Below are 21,502 nucleotides of genomic sequence, written 5' to 3'. Positions count from 1 at the left end.
AATAAGGAATGTCCTTCTAGCTATAAAATATCGGGCCAACAACGTAAGAGCGTAAGTATTAATGCTTTATTCTGTGTTTCATTGGTAATGAACTTCCAATCCTCTAAAATATGGGGGATTTGAAAACTGCCAACAGCTTTATGCAGCAATAACAACAAAGGCTTTATTTACGGTATTCTATCAAGCAAAACCAAATAAATCTTAGTAATAGTCTGTTGAAAGTATTTTTAAAAATAATTTCTGTCTTGCCCAGTTTCAGAAGGAATATGTATTTGCACTGTTGTACATTGCAAGAGTAGGAGTGTTTAAAACTTGATGATCTTGCCCCCTTGTTCACCAGAGGGGCACACTAGCACAGATACATCTATTTGCCACTGTACCACACAGCATGTTACCCAAAAAAACCAAAAAAATCCCAAGAAAAAAATTGAAGAAATTAACCATTTTAATGCAATTCACTCCAATTTCATGGTGATTTTTGTTCAGTGACGCACTCCAAGGTAGTTTCCAGAAATGCTGTCCAAACCTATTAAAAAAATAATGTTCTCCACCAGTATTTTATATATCAATCTTCCTTCCAGTAATACTTCCCTTTTCACATACGTATATATAAAAAATATATAAAATATTGTATATAAAACCATGCAATAAAAATCATAGAGAACAAATCCTAATTCCCCATTTTAAAACAAAAAATACCCTTTCGGACTGCTATTAAAGAGGTAGACTAGCAGCCCTGGCTAAGGCACAAAATGGAAAGAGCAACAGCTGCAATTTCTCCAAAACCTGCCTGATATAACAGTTTAGAATGACGCAACTAAACATTCTTCAAATACATTAAAGCACCAATTAACACCTGGAATGCTACTCTGCCAACAGAATAATGCTGAGGAGATTCAAATCCATAAGTCAATCAATTGATTTTGAAGTTCTCTATCTCTTTTCTACCATAGCCACAAAGAAGTTTTCAACTATAATCCACTAAAAAGTAACTTATTCATCAATGGTAACACATGATTTTTCTGCACTGTATTTTATTGTCTTTTTTAGGAACAGTTTATTGAAGAGAATTTTATTAGAACTGTGGGTTTTTTTCTGAACTGGAACTCAGCAGTGAATTCACAGCACTGTCACAGCAGTCCAGCCCTATGTTCTGTATGACTCTAAATAGATGAAGCTGAAGTGTGCAAGATCTCTCACATGGCCCAAACCAACTCTGAAAGCATGGAGCTCAGTGGCAACTGCTCTTTAGATGTGGCCATGTAATATTTTTAACAGCATGATCCCCAAACCAAGTGAGCTGTGCTGTTCCAAATTTCAATAAAGAATGATAGTGGTGAATGCAACAACAAAGACAGTATTGTATAAGGGGAACACATGAAAAAATGTCAATCTTAGACCTCACAAGAATTAGAACATACAATCCATTTCAACAGACAAGATATTTCAAATCATTTGCAGCAGTACATGTAACACCAAGTTAATGTATTTAAACACAACAAAACCAAAAGTTACTAAATGGTTCTCTGATGTGTAACTAGGGCAAGAAGCAACTTAGGCAACTGTAAGTATATTACCTCAATCACAGGGACTGTTTTGAACAGGACTTGGAGATGAACAGAATGCCAGAGATAAACTGAACTGTCAGTCTAAGTCAGTGTGCAAAAACAACTTCCCTGGAAGATTATGAAAAAACCTGATATGGTGCCACAAAGAAAATTACTTATTTGGATGAAGAAAAGAGGGATTATAAGAACAGTAAAGAATTCACTACAGGGCAGACAAGTAGTTTCAAGAACAGAGATTAGTAGCCTAGTTCAAATGGCATCTGAGGACCTCGATTCTTGATTCAGCTTGACTGAAGAATACTCACCCTTTTCTTTAATGAAGTAGGTACAGAAAGCAAAAACTTTTTAAAAATTGCTGACAAACAAATTGTCAGTTCAGCTGAATGTTGTTTTTATGCAAGAAGATTTGGATCATGTGAAGAACTGAAGTAACAAATGGAATGAAGTACAACAGCATGAAATTGGAAAAGTCATGCATATTGGTAACTCTGGGAAATTTCTGCTTCACACAGACTAGAAGCTCACACATAAGTGATAGCTATGTCCAAGGACACCAACTGATTACAGAACATCAGACACATCCATGTGATGTGGCTGGGAGAAAGACACAAATACAACTCTAGTATTTCCTAGAAAAATTTCCCAGGGAAAACAGCAAGGCATGAATAACACAAAGATAATACGATTGATAAATTCAACATCCATCTAGAAGGATACTATATCAAGGAAAGCAAGACATTTGGAGATAACAAGAAAAGAAAATAATACAATTAAGACAGCTAAAACTGATGGGTAAATAACTACACTCTGACAACATAACAGGAACAAACACAATGAAAGACATACAGCTATTCAATCTCAAAAAAAATTACTGGTTCAACAAGGTATGGATTAGCCATTAAAATTCATTTGGATCAGAAATTAGAAGCCAATTCCTAACCACTGGTTAGAAGGTTGTAGGGCAGATTTTCAGACAAAATAGAGTCCAAAAACTTAATTAGTCTTTAGTTTTCAAAGGCCACCATCTCATATAGCTACAGGTGTCAGCACATGCATAGATTGATCTGGGACTACATTTCATTATTCTTAATACAAAAAGACCTATAGTTAGCTTCAGTTTATCCAAAGTCAAACAGTCAAATTTAACCAAGCCTGTAACAAGAAGAAAGTTTCAGACTGTGTACTGTGTAATGCTGTCAAATACTTGTACAAAACCTACTTTTTAAATGTGTTTTTATTATTCTATTGCAAGGCATTGCTTACACAAATTGTTGAAAAGTGTCACAATGAAACACTCGAACTACCTATGCTTGAGTGCTGAAAAATATGTTAAAATAAACAAGCAAGGTAAATCCACCCACAAAATCTGTCAAGAAATCCCTACAACTGATGGAGAAGACTGCTGACTATTGCAAGCCTGCTAGCTACATGGCCATCAACAAAAAAAACTTCATGTAAGGTCCTATTTAGGCACTAATCTGTTCAAGCTCACAGAAATAATTCCCCTGAACTGTGGATTGTGAACGAATTATTTAAAACTATTCCTGATTGCATAAATTTAAAAGCCAAGAGATTGTGTAAATTATACAAGTTCTTTCTCCTTCTAGAAATTGAAGTGAAATCTGAAATGCTAAATGAAGCCCATTTGTGTATATTATATACTTCTCAAAAGACTGAAAAAAGAAATCTTAGTTCTCCCTGTGGCACATATAGAACCATGTGTTTAGAACACATGTGCTGCAACATATTCGTTCATTCAAAAAACACAAGACCCTAAAACCAGGTTTTTTGCAGCAGGGGAACTCACAGTCTTAGAAAATAACTTCTTATTTCTGACCAGTGGGAAAAGCCACCAAAATCCACCTTGGACAGTCAAACAGATACCTCTTGAAACAAAGATTTCCCACCGCTGGCAAATATCAAATGCATACACCACGACAGAATTCAGAAGGCAAAGTACTAAATTATGATATATCTGTCAGTTTCATAAACAAAGTTGTTAACTGTGAAGAAATTAAAGCTTAGCTGCTTTCTACCATGCCCAACAAAATTAGGTAATTGGGGACGCCACTCAGTGGACTCCTGAATGCCCATCTTACTGTTACTCTGGGATTCCAATTAATTAACTGCTACAAAGTTTCTTCAATTAAATTAACTGAAATGACATCCAGCAAAATTGTCTTCCCACTGCAATCAGGTGTTCAAACATATCCTAATGTGTTAGACACGACACATTTTTTTATTTGAACATATTCAGAGAAAATGTCACAACACAATTTTTATTCACCTTGACCCATTTCCCTCTTTTCTCAACTGCTTCACTTTGGAAGTGATTAGCTGGCTTAGAGCTTCTGCCCTTACAACAATTAGCAAATGGACACCCATGCTCTTTCTACAATGACATCAACTTCTACTATTCTACCCAGAAGCTATCCTTCTTGTATGTTTTTATAATATTTTTATCATTTTTGCTAGTTCCTTACTGTCATACCAATCGGCCAACGTGAACAAGGAGAAAAGTCTCCACTCGTAATGAATTCCATCTCTAAATTTAGTAACTACAAATGGGTAATCATAACTTAAACCTCTCAGATCTCATTCATAAGAAACATACTTCTGTTCACCAAACATAAGCAGCAAGGAAAAAAAAAAAATCAAAACTGTTAGAAATTTTACATGTCACTATTAAAAATATTTTGGTCACACTATACTGCCTACAAGACTTATCACACATTTTGGCTCTGAGTTTCAATAATTTGACACAAATAATATACCTGGGCTGAGGAAAGGAAAAAGCTGGGCCTCAGTCCTGAATATACATTTGCTCACGTTTTTAGAAGTGAACAAAGGACCCTAAAATAAGTGCACCAGTGCCTTCAAAATTACAAATGCTTTTATAGAAAGAGTTTCTAATATGTAACACGCCTTTTACCACTATTAAGACGCATGAATGTTTTCACAACCTTACAGTAATTTAAGGACAGTTATTCATTAATCTACGTAAAAAAAGACCAAAAAACAGATCCAGAAATTGACAGGGTAAGCATTTGTTTTATTTAACTCCCATGATCTTGGCTTGCTTCTGCTACACCTATAACATCTGCCCAGCCTAGATGGAGAAATTCACAACTTCTTTATGCCTCCAAAGTGAAGGCGATTATGCAACTTAGGGAACTCGCGAAGAAGAGTTCTGCAGAAACCGGGTTTTTGTTTGGTGCTTAAAGAGCACACTTTTCATTTCATGATGCCTAAGGAAAACAGCCTGAATTTTTGGTCACTGACTTTAACCAACAAGAAAGCATGCCGGACAAACCGCTGATGCCAGGGACATCGGTGTGTCCAGCAGAGGAGCGATGGACCGGAACCAGGGCACCTCCCAGCCACGCTCAGGCCGGCCCGCAGCTCCGGCTCCCGGCGCGCTTCCCAGCCCGAGCGCTTCGCCCACAGGAGGGAAGTGTAAGCTCATTTCCCAGCAGGGGCACGTTGCTAGAGCCTACCTCTCTCACGCACAACCTTTAGAAAATGTGCCTGCTATTTAAAAGACACATCACTTGAATTTCAATTTTTGGTACAAAGGAGAAAACAGCAGCAACAAAGCTGAGACAACTCAATACGGGGTACGGGGTTAGCTTTTTTAACGTGAATAAAACCAAGATTATAAACTACTTCTCTCCCTCTTGCCCTCGCCTCTTCCAGCCTTAACTCTCGTTTTCTAGGTAGTAAGATTTTTCCAAGCGCGCTGGCCAGCCGCCAGCTCCATAAAGCGAGCGGGAGGCGCTCCCCCCGCGGCCCCTCCCGGCAGCCCAAGGCGCCCGGCCTGACATGCTTTTCAAGGCGTGCTAGACTGCAGCGCAGACTTTCTGGCTCCACTTCCATTGTTTGCACGGCTGCTTTGCTCCTTATCCAGAGCCTGGATTAGCATAAGAATACTGTCTTCCCCCTCTGCAAGCCAGCTCCCCTCTAGAAGACCTCCACCCCTTAAGAATAAACATAGGGTTGGGTTTCTTTTTTTGGGGGGTTTCTCTTTAAATCCCTTTTTCCTATTCAGGACTTGTAGAAAGCAATAAAATAAATAAAACGCTAAACAAGCGAGGCTGACAAGGCTCAGAAAGGGCCGATTGCATACATTAGTAATTACCAAGGTCAAAAGAGTCAACACCTGATAATGCACGGAGCCCTCACTCCCCACACTCACACTGTGGACATGAAAGTTATTAATGGATATGCTTTCTATACGGAGCTGAAAAAAAAATAAATTTAGGAAGGGGTAACAGAAAGGAGGTTTTAAATCCCCCTTCCTTTTAATTTACACCTGGAAGACGGAGTTTCAAATTACTGAGAACAGACAGGAAACATTACTTATTAAGACAACCCTCAGCCAAAAATACAAAGAAACCCCTCCAAACTGCAAGTGGTGATGCCCTTTACACAGGGGAATCTGCCTGCTCACACATCTGCAAACCCTTTCCCTCTGGTATGTGACAAAGGGACTAGGTGTCCCTTTATGTGATCTAGTATTAAAAAAGGCCGACAGAAGAGCATTTCACAAGAAGCGAACTGCTTGCCCTCACAACGCCTCAAACTGTCAACATGGACTATTTTTTTGTTCTGCTACTCAGAAGGTAACAGCTGTCCAAGTGAATTCATATGTCGTTTCACAAACAAGATAAAAACACACTTGTAAATATTACTTCATAAGCAAGCAATGTAATTTTTAAATCATCAAATTCCGCACTCCCCACTGCAATGGGTGAGAGATGAGCTTTCTTTGACAGTATTTGCTCGACACATACAAACAGCAGAGACAAGACTAGCGAGTTCAACATCATGAAGATTTGCTAATACAAAACGCTGCTTGGCAAGGTAAACCTTAATCCTCGCTTTCCTCACCTGCTTGCCATGCCCACGGAGGCACTGTACTCTGCTGAGAGGAAAACTCCCTGTCTAGCTGTTCTCACAAACCACTGTAAAGAACACACAGATACCCTCAAAGAAGTGCTCTCCATCAGACTTCCAAAGAAGGATTTTAATAGCTGGACGGGACAAATAAGTGAAATTGTAGGTGTTGCTCGTTTATCCTCCTCTGAACGACTGCTGTGGCAGGGGCAAGTTATTTTTAAAGTGTTCTTACTACAGAAACAAAATTTTAGATAAATGTAATTTGCAAATTACATTTACCTATTAAGTTTGTTCTTTGTGGTAGTTATATTACCCTTATAACTTAAAATTGCAACCTTTCTTATTCTTTTGAATTTTAATGCATAGTTGATTAACTTTTGTCATCTGTGAGCCTTCACTTCACCCCAGAAACTGATGTTGGGGATATTTTTACAAGATTACAAACTCCAGGCATAGAGCACAAGTAGGTTACTAGCTTCACAGCAAGCAAGGGCAAAAGAAGTGAGAATTATCAGTGGCAAGTTTAGAAAAGCCTAAACTAGAATCATTCATTATCTTACACAGAACTTGCAAAGCGTTCAGATAGTCTAAGTATCAGAGTGATAAATGCTTATGTGTAAAATGTGACATGCTCATCTACAGTTACCTCACACATAGTGGATATACCAAACTAGATTGCTATATTAAGAAAGTGCTTACACAGAACAAATAATGTAAAATTAATTATATGCTGCATTCAGCATTTATTTTCATCTGCAACATTTAATTTCAATGTGACATATGTAAGAAAGTATTATTGCTCTGGGAAAATTTTCCAGGACTGTAAATGTATGTGTCTGAGCGCTATCTCACCCTGTCAGTGTTCTGCGAGTCTTGCTGAGATAAAAACAGATTTTAATGCAAACTTAAGTTAAACTCTTAAGTGCACTGCAAATCCGCTTGGTTAAATAACTACAGAAAAGACATAGCATGCACATGCACACAAATACTCTGCTTAAGTTTGAACAATGTACTTTCATCAAATATACCTTCAAAGACATTTCCAAACCCAAACATAGTAATCTTTCAATAGGTAGACAAAAACAGAGTTCAAAGGTAACGTTGACTTCAACAGTTATAATCCCCTATTTCCCTGCACGGAAGTGCTAGAGCAATACTGTTAATTTTTTTTTTTTTTTTACACAAAATTCAAAAGCAAACAAAAGCTTTCTGGTCATGAGTTTAATGAGATTAAAAATCTCCCATTTGTAATCAACCAACTACACCAGTTCTTTTCTCAGTGCAAAAAGGTTATTTTAAACACAGTGTGAAACATTTTTCAACAACTGTTACACAGTAGAACTCAGGACAGCAGGAAATCAACATACAGGGTAGAAGCTTGGTTTGGTTTTAGATTAAGTGAAGTTCACATTCAACTAATAAAATCTGTAATTTTTTTTCATTCAATCTTTGTTTTTCTCTCCATATTGTAAGAAAGCAACTGGACTAAGACCTAAAGAAACCAAAAAGGTACAGAGATTATATGATCTATTTCTTCTATGAATTTCACTTGGTTTCCTACTTTTCTCTTTGACCATCATGGCGTACGACTTAAACTGCCCATACTCAGTATTACAGGGATGACTTGGACACTATTTTTTATTGCAAACATTTCCCCCACTCTCCCATCATTCTTCAACTTGAAGGTATCTCCTCTGATGTCTCAACAGCTCCTTAAGCTAAAAATCTTAAAACCAAAACCATGTTCCTCCTAAGTCACCTCTGCATTAACTTTGGCAATTCAATTATTCCCCAGTCATTCAAGATCACATTCTTAAAACTGTCTCATTCTGCCTTTTCTTATGTTACTTCTGTTAAGGCTGTTATTCCATCTAGGGGTGATTTATTCCTTCCACATCTTCACTATCAAAACCTTCTTTCTTTCAAGATTCTTTAGCTTACATGAATCACCTCTAATAGGATGGAATTAAGGCTGATTCAAATTAAATCTGTGAAGGAAAAATTGAGGTTACAGGAAAACCACAGATTCCATAACGGGAAACAATTTTTGTTGCTAGTTGAAGAGAATACAGAATTATTTTTGGCAGAGAGAAAGGGGACAGAAAAGCCTCATTATTGAACCTTCTCTATTAAGCACTATATAGTATCTTGTAATCCTCTACCACATCCTAAGTATTTTTCCATTTCCTTTTTTTTCTTTTGAGATTTTTCACACATTTGAGTTAAGAACCGTACTGAAACCAAACCAGCATATGAAAGACTGCAGTAATTTATTGGGTCAGTGTGACCAGGCTTTGGTAGCAGGGGACTAAAGGGGTGGCTTCTGTGAGAAGCTGCCAGAAGCTTGTCCAGCCAATGCCAGCTGGCTCCAGGATGGACCCACTGCTGACCAAGGCCGAGCCCACCAGGAATGATAACAATGCCGCTAAGATAACATATTCAAGAATGAAAACAATTTATTGCACAGATGTTCCTGTGGCCAGAGAAGAGAGGAGTGAGAATATGTGAGAGAAACAACTCTGCAGACACCAAGGTCAGTGCAGAAGGAGGGGCAGGAGGTGCTCCAGGTGCCAGAGAAGATTCCTCTGCAGCCTGTGGTACACCATGGTGAGGCAGCTGTGCCCCTGCAGCCCGTGGAGGACCATGGGGATGCAGAGATCCACCTGCAGCCCATGGAGGAGCCCACACCAGAGCATGGATGTCTGTGAACCCACAGGAAACCTGGGCTGGAGAGGGTCCTGGCAGGGACATGCACACTGTAGGTTTCCTGGTAGGACTTGTGACCCCATGGAGGACTCCCATCACCACAGGCTGTGCCTGAAGGACTGCACCCCAGAGAATTGACCCAAGCTGCAGCAGTCTGTGCAGAAGGGAAGGAACTCTCCTCCCTAAGCAGCAGCAGCAGGAACCTGTGATGAACTGACCATAAGGCCCATTTCCCCACTTCCCTTCACTGCTGGAGAGGGGAGGTAGAGCCCAGGAAGGAGGGAGGAGTAGGAATAAGGTGTTTTTAAGATTTCTACTTCTTGCCCAGCTCTGATTTTGTTAGTAAGACATTCAATTAATATCCCCAAACTGAGTCTGTTTTGCCTGTGATGGTAATCAGTGACTGACCTCTCCTGGTCTTCATCTCCACCCATGCAGAGGGGAGTAATAGAGTGGCTTTGGTGGGTGCCTGTGCAAATTTTAAAGACCAGTAAAGCAAACTTCTTTTCCCTTTGCCCATTAAAAAAGTCTTATTAATTCAGAGATTGGTTGTATCACCAAACATGAAATTTACTGAGGGGAGGGGAAACCGAGCAGATTGCAAATGTACATTTGCAAATTCCAAAACAACTCAAAGGGCATGGAACTTCAAGACACCTGTATAAATATCCCTCTTTTCATACACTGCCTTCTCAAAGACTGCAGGGACTCTCCTCTGCACAGGCATACCCCTTATCACTTCACTTTCATCCCACTGAAAGCCTAGGACTGAACTGTTTCTGTAAAAACTTTCATATGCTTTACCTGCCAACTGAAACAAATAATTGTTTTTCAAACACCAGCAACTTGAATGAGCATGTCTGAACGAGAACAGGAATTTCAGATCTTAGAACAACAAAATGTGTTTGAAGCCTGGCGAAGTGTAGCCATTTGGGAACCCCTCTGCACATCTACACCGTGGAAATTCTCCTAAAAGACGTAACTACTGACCTCTCTACCGTTACTCTAAACAGATTCAGATTTTTATTCACGATATCCTGAAATTCCTGTACTGTAAACTCAAAACATATTTTAAGGACATGATAAAAATATCCTTTCTTTACATAGATTTGACTACGGCACACAAGTAATTTTTTTAAAGGATGGTACATATATCTGGTTTAGAAATAAGAAAATTAGAATGTTTCTATCACAGTGTCTTTATAGACATTAAGAATATTCGAAAAAGATCTAAATCAGTCTTAGATTTTGTTAAGCTAACAAGTAGCTGCCTATTATTTTAATATTTACTATTTTAAAATACATTTGAAATTGACCCCTAAAATTATTCTAATTAAATTCTGTATCAACTGCAACACTTTAGAAACACTTCACCTAACATTTCATGAAACTTACTTTATCTTTACAACCTCAGAACCTCTGGAAAAGGATATTCTTGACTTTTCAACCTAGTTTAGAGGAACCTACTCCACAACTAACTACTTAGGACTGCTTCAAAATACTACCATCAGAAAGAAACATTTTTCTGCTTTGTTTTGGCTCAAGGGGAAAAAGGATAGAAAATAATTCTTGAAAGCAAAATTAATCCCTGTATTAATGTTCAGTTGAAACCCACATTTTACTATTCCTAATCTAAACACTAAATAGAAAATAAGCAAAAAGGCAACCTGGTATGTTTCTAATGACATATCCATGTTACAATAATCTGGTTGCAAAATATACTCCTATCAATACAAACATCTTCAGACTGCAGTGCAAATGCATTCCTTGTAGCTTTTCTCACTATATGATCTTAAGTTGCTCTCTATCCTACCCCATAAAATTCCCATCCTCAGATACAGAAATAAAATACAAAATTTAGCTTCCTTTTACTACACAGGAACTTGTCTAGATTTTTTTGAAATCTTGATACTTTCAAAAGGAGCTCCTGAGCCAAACAGAGCCAACATAAAAACAAAGGGACTCTCAGCAGCTTAATCTGACCTTGCTGAGCCCGACAGTCTTGACCTAGCAATAGGAAGGCTCTTGTTTTGTGTGGTCTGAGATCAAGATGATGAGACTACTGGAACAAGCTGGGACAAGCTAGGGGCAATGGCAGTAAGAAAAGTCCTGTTAGGAGGACACTGCAGAACAGAGCAGCCCCAGAGTGGAACCACTGGCACTTCCTGTTTTGATCAACTGATTCACAAGATGACACGGATGTCTGGTTCCTCCACTCCTGGAAAATGCTTTGAGCACACTGACCTGTATTTCCCATTTGTGGTTTGAGCCTCAAGTGGCTCAGCCTGTTTGTTATGGAATTAACTCCTAGCAAATAGTTTGCCACCAAGGAAATTCAATGGCAGCTAACCCAACCTTATAAAATAATTGTTGCCTAACAGAACAGTGAGGATCTTAGGTAGCCTTGATGATTAATGAGAAAATCATTGCAGGAATACCATTTCATCACTGGCACCCTTCATTCTGAAGCACCTGGTATGTGTTTCTGGCTATTGAATGAACGAGCTCCATCACATAAAAGATGCTCCTACCACTACTGGTTTGGAGGACACAGGAAGGTGACAACTCTATGGACAGTAGAAGCTGAAAAGTAGGAAGTTATTCCTAAACTGTCAACTAAAGTTACTGGTTCAGCAGTTGTATGTTAGAGGTCTTCAACGTCCTTCTAACTCGTGCCTTGCTGCAGGCAAGGCAAACTATGGGAGTATTTGACATTAAGGGTGGTGCTGGGAAGTCATCCAAGTCCAGTTTTCAACATCCCAAAAAAATAAAGCAATCATACAACTAGAATCTTTCTATTAACTAAAGAGACAACATTATATGGGACACCAGTTGCAGGAGGGAATTGAGCTACTGATTACATTCAATATACTAATCAGAATTTCTCTAGCTGCATTGCATTAGAAATGCACAAATTCACAGGTGTTATTAAAACAGAGCTATTCACCCTACTAAGTCAGAGGTAAGAAAATCTTACACTGAATCATAAAATAAAGTAGAATTAGAATTAGCACAATGAAGGGTTTTATTACAGAGATCCCATATTAAAGAAAGATAAAATAAACTATCTTGAGAACTGTCAGACATTTGATACTCTTCACTGAACCCTAAAATAGAAGAGACAACCAAATAGATTTAATCAAAATTTCTCTCTGTAAACCAATCAGGAGCTAACAATCTCTGTAAACCAATTAGGAGCAGTTTTAGGTGCAAACAAAAGACACCTTTTGTACATAACAAATATTTAAAACTAAAACACTCACCTTCACTGTTTTTTGTAGGTGTCCAAACTCATAAATGGGCTCAAAGACATACCTAAAAGCAGGTCAGGCAATGAAATACAATACTGCTGATCTCTCACTCAGGAAGCACATAAAATGTCTGATCAACACCTGGGCAATGTACCCTGCTCACATCTGGTATTTATAGTACTGCCCTCTTTTGGCATTCATGATCAAATTTTTTCTTTGTCTTTATCCCTTTGCTATTGAAATTCAGGCATAAAAGGTATGAAAACAAGAGGCAGTACATAGGAGCAGGAATAATTAGCACAAGGACTTGCTTTTATTTGGTTCTGATAAGCTCCCCTGTTGCCATTTGTGTGTTTGTGGACTTAGAAGCAAATAATCCCTAGTAAAAAGAGAACCAACTGTGTGAAGATAGAGAAATTTTGTGGTGGAGTGGTGTTGCCATTTTATTTTTTGCCAGAACAGCTATTTGCATACAGGGAAAGCAAAAAACAACCTCCCTCCCTCAACTGCTTCTAATACTACTCATCTTTAAAAAGACAGTGAACTAGAAGGCAGGAAAAGTAACTTGTGAAGGTGGCTGGGGGTGTGTGTTTTATGCTTCCCTTTTTAAAACAGTATTGTGTCCAGTTTTCAACCCATCTACTTATGCTTATGCCCTGCCACTTGACACTGTGTAAAGCTTTTTCCCAGTCATATCAGAAAAATAACAGACTAAATCAATAACCAAGTAAAGCATTAGTAGTGTTCATGACTAAGCAGATTCTACCAACCAAAATTTGCCTGATACCATAACTCTTTTCCAAAGTGCCTTTGTACAACAGATGCCTCTGTAGTTGAGGCTGAGTTGTCTTTTTTCATAACTAAGATACAGACAGAGATTAGATCAAACAGCTATTTTAATATGGTATGAAAGACTGTCACTAGCATAAAAAAGGTGGCTCTGAAATTTTTTATAAGATATGGTGGCTGCTTATCATATGCTTTTTATCCCTGAAGTACTCAAAATAAAATTTTGCATGCGTTAACCTTACCTCCGAATTAGGAAGCTGAATGAAACTGTATTGTACTTCAAGCTTCCTCCAGACTGTTTTCATCTGTACTTCCACTTCATTAGTTCAAATGTGGTATTATGGAAATGCATATTTCTACTGATCTGCAAAATAAAAAGAGGATTTGATTAAAGAGATGGCTGAAGAAACTGTGTTGATGGTTTATGGTCTAGAATATGAACTGCACATTGCAGATACTCGTATCTGGAATTACAGAAACCATCTCCTATGATGAGCTGCTCCCAGCTAGAAACTTCCTAAGAGTAATGCATATCCAATAGCTGCACAGTTACAGCATATTTGTAAAACACTGACACAAAAATAATTTAAAAATAATTTTACTGTTATCAGTAATTGATCATATTAAAAATGAACCAACAAAAACATTTCTATCCTTTGTTGGAAACTATCTTTGAGATCATTGAGTCCAATCTATGACCTAACACCACCTTGTCAACTAGACCATGGCACTGAGTGCCACTTCCAGTCTTTTCTTAAAACACTTCCAGGCACAGTGACTCCACCACCTCCATGGGCAGTGCATTCCAATGCCCAATCACCCTTTCAATGAAGAACTTCTTCCTAATGTCCAAGGAAAGGATACATTGTTGGTGACACCAATAGAAAAAACAAGCCATGCACAATTCAATCTTTATAATAAACACCAGAGAATCTCTAAGACTGCAGCTCCACACCAAATATCTACTGGTGTCACACCATTAGTTCCAGTACACCAGAAACTGCAATATAGAGAGAAATAATGGAAAGGTTTTTTGTAGCTGTGCACAAGCCTGATTACTCCTGGGAACTGAAAAGCAAGCCAAGAATTTAGACAAAGGTACTGGCAGTCAAGTGGGTTTGATTTTTGGTTTGTGTTTTTAAACTGCTGTACATCCCAGCATCAGAGGAAAGCCTGGCACAGGCTCTTCGCCAGTTCTCTTAAGGATGGTGAGCCAGCCTGACTTGAGTCAAGTCCCAGCATTTTCAGATGCATTGTTGATAGCTAAGATGGGCTTACCAGCTTTGTTAGTTTGATTCCACAGTGAGCAGCTGCCACCTATTGCCAACTTTTCCCATTTTATCAGTGTCATAATTTCTGAATGTTTCCATCATCTGAAGCTTTTAAGAAGATCCTACAAGAATTTTACCATTCAGAAGTGCCAGTCCTATGACTGGGATCATAACCTTGAAAATCACACAAAGGCTTGAACACCACCATTCCAGATGTACTGTTAAATAACATACAACCACTCATACAGTGTAGAGATAGAATGAATTTTGAATATCAAAATCATGTGTATGATTTCCAGCAGAGAGTTTCAGCATCCACTCTCCTTCTCTTTTCCTTCCTAAGCAGCATAAAGACCTTTCCATTACAAGAAGGTCAGAATACTTCTGTCTCCACATCCATTTACAAGCACTGCTCCTCATACAGTGAGGTTTAATAGTCTTGGTAATAAATAATAAATTTGTGCTAAATGGTAACCCAAAACCATCCAGAATATCAGATAGCACCAATTCTTAAAGACAACTGTCTCCTCTGAGCAGACAAGCTGACACTTGACTTATTTCTTCCATGGTAAAAGTGGAAAAAAAAAAAAATTCTAGCCATGCAACTGTGTCGAGATTGTTTTTGCTTTTTTAAATAAAGAATCTGTAAAATATACCTATATCTTCTCCTCTCTCTAACCAAGGACCTCATCTTCTGATGGACTCCAAAAGAACAACAAAAAAAAAGTTGTGCTTTCTGTTTTTACAACACGTCCAATATCCCTGTATCTAGTACCTGATTTGTATAAAGTCCCCTCCATATTACTTAAAGTGGTTGCTTTACAAGAGTAAAGACATATCTGAACAATGCAATGTTTTGTTTTTAAAACCACGTCCTCCTTATATTTTTCCAAAATCCCAAACTGATGAAGTAACTGTTCAATTCTCTAAGTATTCATTACCTTTCCTGATTCCAAGCCCATGGATCAGATATCTAAGCTCTCTTACTAAAAAACTTTAATCTGGTGAACTTCCTCATCTGTACAACTCTAGGTATGTCTATATTAGCATTTAATTCAAATCAGGACTGCATTTTTGAAGTCCATCTCCCAAACAACCCTATTTTCCTTACTTTGCTTTACATTGCAAAGCAGTCATCAAGTACATGAACCAGATTTCTTTTGAATAAAATCAGATCAGAGAATGAGCTTCAGGTGTGCATTGTACACGCTCCAACCACCAAGAGGAATTCAGCCACAGAATCGGACCAGGACCAGCTTGAAATAAAACTCCCACCACCTGTATGGCACTTATGCCAGGTTCTCAGCACCTGACCAATCTGATCTTATTACACCACTCTGCTCAGTAATGTGGACACAGACTCTTTTATGACTTACTGAATTTTTGTGTCAGTTCCAGATTTATCTGTCCCCTTTTCAAAAGGAAAACTACAAAACCTCTGTCAGACATAAGACAGAAGTTAATGATAATTATTAAATTATGGGAGTGACCTCACAGTGTTACTATTTTTTCCACTTCTTCATCAGCAGGAAATGCTACTTGAGAACACAGTTTTATAAAAATTGATTTACTTTAATATTTATTTTATACACTTATCCAAACTGCTTAATTATTAATATATCAGTTTTTCAAAATGGTTAGTGCCATTCTTGATGGCATCTTCCAGAGAAGTGCTATCAAGTACAAAATGAAACAAGTGAATAAAATATTTGCACAACTGTACCTTCATTTTATTAGAATTTGCTAACCTACAGCAAGTATAAGTACTCAAGAGCCTCACAGTGCTTGTCACTAGCTACATATTAAATCCAGATTTACCTACAAGTTGTTCTTAATGCCAAAATTAAATTTGAGAGGTTTATATACTATCAACTGAAAATATCAGAACTCAGCTGGGGAAAAGAAAAATCAGAATTACATGAACACACTAGCTACCTAGATAACCCAGAAAACTAGATTTTCTGCCACTGGCAGGCCCCAGGGAACAGTCAGAATATCTAAACTGAGTTGATTTAAACCTCATTCAGGAGTGGAGGTGGTTCCCCTGGCAGCAGAGTGCAGGAAGCAGCAGCTATGAGCAGGACAGACAGACCGCAGGGACTCGCAGCGGCAAAGCTCAAGTCAGCCTAACTTGCCTTGAGGAGCAAACTTATTCAGCCTGTGGATTCCTTTTTTCTTGTCTTACCACGTATCTCCAGTTACTGCTTCCCTCTCAGCAGTTCCAGTTTCTTCAGTTCCAGGGCCACATCCAACTCATTCCCTCACCTGTCTCTTTTGATGCCAAAAACTTTCCCGGCACTTGACTTCTCCTGCACTCTGTTCATTCCCACTCTGCTCCAACTGCCTCACCAGTTTCCAGGTGGATTACCTTATTCATCCTAAATTATCTTTCTTCCTGAAGGAGGCTGCTACTTGTTAAATACTGTGTGTATTTAAGGAACAGAAGTTTGTAAAGTAACTTAAAGTAACATAAGAGTTAAAATAATTCAAGTGCAATTAAGTACATGATCATACAAGGACTCATTGGTACAGACAGGGTTAAATACTTGACCATTCACTCCAGCTTCCAGTTACTGGAAGTAACTGTAACGGTTTCCTGCTCTTTGACTTCCTCCAGCCATCCACAGAGCACTTCTGCAGGGTGCCCACTCAGGTAAGCATACCTTTATTTCAGTTTATGAAAGAGAACTTGTTTTGAAGCTTCTGTAAGTTTAAATCATGGCACAGACATAGGCTTGGGTGATATCAGACTCACAAATATCAGAGAAAAAAAAGGTCAAAACCATTCTGCATCTGAGACTTGGGGTGGGAGCAAAGGGGAAAAGGAGAAAAGTGTGTGGTGCTCGCAACAGATCCCTGTGTGCAGTGTCAGAGCTCACGGCCAGCTGACAACTCTGGTAACCAGAGATGAGAAAGGTTTCAGACACAGAATTATTCCTCTCCAGGTAAACTATAGTCCTAGACAATAGGCTTTTTGTTAGAAATCTGTGCACAGTGAAAATACACTGCAGACCCATATGGTGGCCTGAAAGATGCTTCAGTTAACAATTTCATGACTGCCACTAGAAAACACAGCCAGAATTCTTGTAATATATTGCTTTTACAGGACTGCTCCTCCTCTGAAATACGAGTTGAATTGCAAAGGGAAATAAGCCATACCAAGTTTCCAAATTTTAGTTCATGTTCAAAGATAAGAATTTATTAAGGAAACTTTTTTCAACAAGTTTACATGTGAGCTGAACTCCCACAGCATGCTGGGAAAAGCAAACATCATACTGTATGGCAAATTTGGGGCTTGCTGGTTTTGTCTGTCAAACAGTGAAGGTGTATGAGCAAGAACATCTCATTGAACAAACAGCCCTTTCAAATACAATAAGACCAATTAATGAAATAAAATAAACTGGCTGAACAAACACTTTCCAGTCCCTGGACACCATGTCTTCCATGTAGCAAGAGGGCAAAGCGAGAGTCTGAGACATGGTTCAAGCACATTTATTTGATCTTTGAGGCAAGGTAGTTCAAAATTGTTCAAAATCATGTTAGTAAAAATATACCTCCACGAAAGCTAATTTTTAAAATTAATTTTATACCTACCTTCCCTTGAGTTTTAATTAACAATCATTAAATTATTCTTGCAAGGTATTAAAAATGCAAGGAATTATAAAACATTCAAGCACTTAATGTCATACCGTTCTTCACATCTGTATTACACTGGTTTGACCTTCCTATATATCTGGTCAAAACACTCAAATTAGTTCAGAATACCACTGATCTTTCCAGCACTTCCAGGTTGTTCTTTGAAAGCCTAGATTTTGTTGTTTTTATTGACCACTGCATGGATCCTTGACAGCAAGGATAATATAATTATTAATAATTTGTGAGAACTTCAGAAATGCTACCGTGAAGCAATTTGAAGGAAACGACATATCACACAGGACAGAAATATTACAGACTGAAACATCAACTGGGCCATTCCAGTACTAATCTAACCTGGATGGTTGGTTGTGTAGGCAGATGGAGTAATGAATGAGTGCTGTTGCCACTGATGGAATCAACTCTTGATTGACCTTCCAGCCTGACAGAAAATATAGGACCAGTCTGTACAATTCAAAAAGCCCCCAGAAACCTACAACTGTTTTTCCTTAACTCAGATCACCCTCTTTTTTGAGGGAGATGTTCTTTAACAGAGCCATACAACCTTTTTCTTCCTGACTCTGTTTTTTATTTCATGAACATGACTAGATGGAAGTTCAATGGAGCAGGCCTAGCACAACAAGAATTTTTTTTGCACAACAGACAGTTCCTCGTGTCTATTCAAGAGGTATCAGAAGACTCCTCACAACATCTGTCCCCTTCTCATAGGAGGGGAGGATCTGTGCCCTAGAACAACCCAAGGTTTTCCTTCTGAGCACTTACAACCATGCAAGCGCACACAGATACAAGACACCCTAAAGAGGTAGCATCTGAAGGACCAACACACCGTGTAGCAGCTAAGCAAGCACTCTCCCTGCCCTTGTTACACATTTTTGTTTTCATCATTTTCAATGCCTGTTGAGGTAGAAGACAAAATGGTCTACATGATGAAGCTCCTGAAATATCATTGCCTCTGGGCATAACTGGAAGTGTAAGAGCACAAGAATTCCTGAGTAAGGTGGGACTGAGCAGTACCTGACAGAAAAAAAAAAAAAAGCATTTTCCAGAATGACACTGATCTGCATTATTACAATACACCATACCCTTCACAGCATCTAGTGGCATAAATCATTCATTACAGGGGCCTTGAGAATCCAGGCACAAGGCTCATTCTGCCTCATCAGTAGGGCTAGATAATTACACCAGGTTTTTATACTTTGCCCTGGCAGATGTAATTTTCCATATCAGAAAGAGTCTAAGCCTCCTGATTTCTTAGAGGATAACTTCAGTGTTTTATTTTGGCATGCCTAGCTACATCATCTGTAGTCATCTGAAGGACTCCACAGGCTGCTGTGCTGTGAGAGCCAGCTCTGTGCTCCCAGGAAGGCTGCAGAATTCCGCTGTCTTCTTAAATATTATTCACCAGTGAGCCAGCAGAAGCTGAAAAATCAGCTCACTCTCCAAACTTCAGAGTTAAAAGGAATCTGACAGCAGCTTGCTGTTAAAAGAAGAGCAGTTACCCTCAAAAGGAAACCCATCAGCCTGCAGCAGTGGTGACAAATCAAAGCCACCAGTTCATTCTGCGCTGAGAGGTGAAGTCAGAATTTGACTTGTCAAGCTTTGTCAAGTAACAACTGGGCAAAAGCCTTTGCTGAGCAACTCCTTCTTTCATCACATCCCACAGCTCACAAAGTATCCAAAACAATTTCTCTAACAAATATGCTTGGTTTTCAAGAGAGATGTAAACTCAACTGCTTTAACACAACTCTGGAGGTACCCGGCCCAAAGCTTCTCCACCCACAATCTCAGCCTCCTCTTGGGATACTGATGAAAGAGTGGCCCCACAATTAACAGTCTTCTGCTGTGCCTGACATCCCTGAAAACATAAGGCTGCTTGTGACATCACTGACTTCATAAGTCTTCCTGAGCTGCAAAAAAATGAACAAAAAAACCCCTAACCCAGGCTCCATGCTGTGCTGAACCATCAGGCACATTTCCCAGCAAGCTGCAGATGGTCACTGGGCCACTCTTGCCACCTGGCTAATAGGTTGCCTCGTGTGGATGGAAGCAACAATTCAATTCGATCACTTGGCACACAGACTCCAAGGCGCACATTCTTATCCTAATGCTGATCCTGGGAATGCTGCCCAGAGTGCAATTTCTCTCTGACAAAAGAGCCAATGAAATTTAGCTTCTGCCTGTTCTGCAGGACATACTAGACCACATTCTGATAGGTGATCCTCTTCTCCCTCCCCCTAAGATTCCTGCAAAAGGTCAATTATTTCTTCTATCTGTCTATTTTACAGAGTAATTCAAATGGTGAGAAACATTTTCAGGAACCTTCAACTTAAAAAAATAAATAAATTCTGTTACAACTTTAAAATTCCATGGTTTTGTGCACTATCAAAATACTACAAAGCAAACCACCTGAAAACTACACTAATGCTCTATCACATTGCCTTATACCTCCGTGTGTGTAGGATTGATATTTTCTAAATTTAAATTTTACATTATAAATTTTTAAATTTTAAAGTAGTGTAGTGGGTTGACTCAGACTGCATGCCAGGTGCCCAAAGGCACTGTTACTGCCCTCCTCAACTAAACAGGGAGAAGAAATATAACAAAAGGCCTATGGGTTGAGATAAGGACAGGGAGAGATCACTCACTGATTAATGTCACAAGCAAAACAGACTCAGCTCAGGAAATTAGTTTTCTATATTACCAACCAAATTGAAGTAGGATAAAAAAAAGTAAAACCAAACCTTTAAAACACATTCCCCTCCATCCTTCCCCTCTGTTTGGGCTCAACTTTACTCCCAAAATCTTTACCTCCTCCCTGCATGTGGTACAGAGGGACAGGGAATGGGGATAGCAATGAACTCATCAGACACTGTCTCAACTGATCCTTCTTCCTCAGGGGAAAGACTTCTCACACTCTTCCACTGCTCCAGCATGGCCTTCCTCCCCTAGGAAAACAGTTCCCCCATGAACAGTTCCCCCCATGATCAACGTGACTCCTTCCCACAGGCTGCAGTTCTACATTAATTACTGCAGTGTAGATTCTTTCAACGAGGTGCAATCCCTTAGGAGAAGGCTGCTCCAGCATAGGTTCCTTCCACAGCATCACAAGTGCTGCCAGCAAACCTGCTCCAGCATGAGCTCCTCCCTCCATGGGGCCACAGCTTCCTTTGGGTATAAATATGCTCCAGCATGGGGCTCTCCATGGGCTGCAGGTGGAACTCTGCTCCATTGTGGACCTCCATGGGCTGCAGAGGCACAGCTGCCTCATCATGTGCCACATGGGAACCTGCTCCTACCTCCTGCCCCTCCTTCTCCACTGACCCTGGTGTCTGCAGAGTTCTTTTTCTTTCTCTGGCATATTCTC

General features: G+C 39.1%; 1 protein-coding gene across 1 annotated transcript in view; it reads right to left on the bottom strand.

Annotated features, from left to right (window-relative positions):
• Positions 1 to 21,502, bottom strand: part of BMPR1A (bone morphogenetic protein receptor type 1A) — a 75,217-nt gene that overhangs the window by 23,641 nt on the left and 30,074 nt on the right. Inside the window, exon 2 of the mRNA XM_041473322.1 lies at positions 13,456 to 13,577. The gene's annotated coding sequence lies outside the window, so the exon portion shown is untranslated. The remainder of the gene's footprint in view (positions 1 to 13,455; positions 13,578 to 21,502) is intronic.

The sequence above is a fragment of the Pyrgilauda ruficollis genome, unplaced genomic scaffold (genome assembly GCF_017590135.1).
Source record: "Pyrgilauda ruficollis isolate IOZ18807 unplaced genomic scaffold, ASM1759013v1 scaffold11, whole genome shotgun sequence".
Taxonomy (NCBI): Eukaryota; Metazoa; Chordata; class Aves; order Passeriformes; family Passeridae; genus Pyrgilauda; species Pyrgilauda ruficollis.
Note: the sequence above shows the minus strand (reverse complement) of the source record. Positions and strands in the feature narration are given on the sequence as shown.